This window comes from Alexandromys fortis, unplaced genomic scaffold, assembly GCF_014885135.2.
Source record: "Alexandromys fortis isolate MF-2015 unplaced genomic scaffold, M_Fortis_MF-2015_v1.1 scaffold_111, whole genome shotgun sequence".
NCBI classification, from domain to species: domain Eukaryota; kingdom Metazoa; phylum Chordata; class Mammalia; order Rodentia; family Cricetidae; genus Alexandromys; species Alexandromys fortis.
The window spans coordinates 7,760-9,226 of NW_026067996.1; the positions used below are offsets into that span (position 1 = coordinate 7,760).

General features: G+C 41.4%; 1 pseudogene; it reads left to right on the forward strand.

Moving 5' to 3' along the window:
* The first annotated feature begins 646 nt into the window (after window positions 1-646).
* On the forward strand, window positions 647-1,370 carry LOC126512492 (vomeronasal type-1 receptor 44-like; annotated as a pseudogene).
* Window positions 1,371-1,467: the final 97 nt, after the last annotated feature.

The window sequence follows — 1,467 nt, forward strand, 5'->3', positions numbered from 1 at the left end:
TTCAAAGATGATCCAATATTCTACCTTATCCTGCTGTTTGTGGGCCATAGCTATGCCTCAGTCAGTCCTTTTGTGTTCATCAGCACTGAAAAGGATATCATTGGCCTTTTCTTGTCCATGTGTGAGAGGACAGTGACCAGAGTGTAATATCGCAGCTTACACAAAGCAATGTGGCCATGTATAAGCACCTATAACAACAGGATATAGAGATAGGAAGATCCTTGGGTCCTGGTACTCAATAGTCTAGTTGTGGTGTTAGTGAGAGACTTTTTCTATACGGAAAAAAAAAAAAAACAGGGAAAGAGAAGAACACTTGCAATATGAATTCTAATTGGTATTAATAATATAAACCCAGCGCCATATAAAGGGTTAATGCTGAAGACCGGAGAAGCAGGGTGCCAGTCATTAGCGAGCGCTTTTACCTTTAGCAGTACTCAAAGTGAAGGGGTGATTCTGCCCTCAGACTGCATCCCCAGACAGCCTCTGTGTTCACCAAACCACAGACTTTACTACAGAGGCAAGCATAATAAAAATTCTTTGTAAAGTATTTATAATTGAGTCAACTAATATGTCATCCAAGTAATTGATGACCCGCCCATTGATCTATTGGCCCTAATCCACATATTATTGTTTCTGATCACCACAGTCATAGCTACAGACATTTTTTCCCTGGCGTGGATAAGAACATTATATGTAAATTCCTTGTCTACTTGTACAGAATATTTAGGGGTCTCTCCCTGTGTTCCTCCAGCCTGTTGATTGTCCTCCAGGCTATCATCCTCAGTCCCAGAAGCTCCTGTTCATCACAGTTCAAGCACAAATCTCCCTATCACATCTCCTTGCTCTTCTACCATGAGTGTCTCCTGTAGGGCCATGGGCAATCACTTCTTAGTGTCTATTACAACCACAAACATTTTGACTTTGGGTAACTATACATATGGTACCCAATTCTAGTATCTTTTATCTAAGAGTTACGTAATTTGAAGTACATTTTCCACACTGCTGGCCCTCAGGGACGCCTTTCTTATTAGTCTCATAGCCCTCTCCAGCAGGTACATGCTGATTCTCCTGTGCAGGCATAAAAGGTTGTCCCAGCATCTTCACAGCACCAGCTTCTCTCCAAAAGCATCTCCAGAGCTAAGGGCCACTGGGAACATCCTGCTGCTCATGAGCTTCTTCGTGGTTTTCTACATTTTGGACATTGTTATCTTCCTCTCAAGAATGAAGTTCAAGGACGGCTCAATATTCTACTGTATCCAGATTCTTGTCTCCCACAGCTATGCCACAGTCAGTCCTTTTGTGCTGATTAGTACTGAAAATCATATAATTAAGTTTTGAGATCAATGTGTGGGAGGACAATAAATGTTTGATCATTCAGTGATGGGTATTATCCCTTAATTTAAACAATATGCTGTCATCAGAGCTGTGAATTGTGGCATGGTGGGAACAATCTGTGCCTTAAATTAA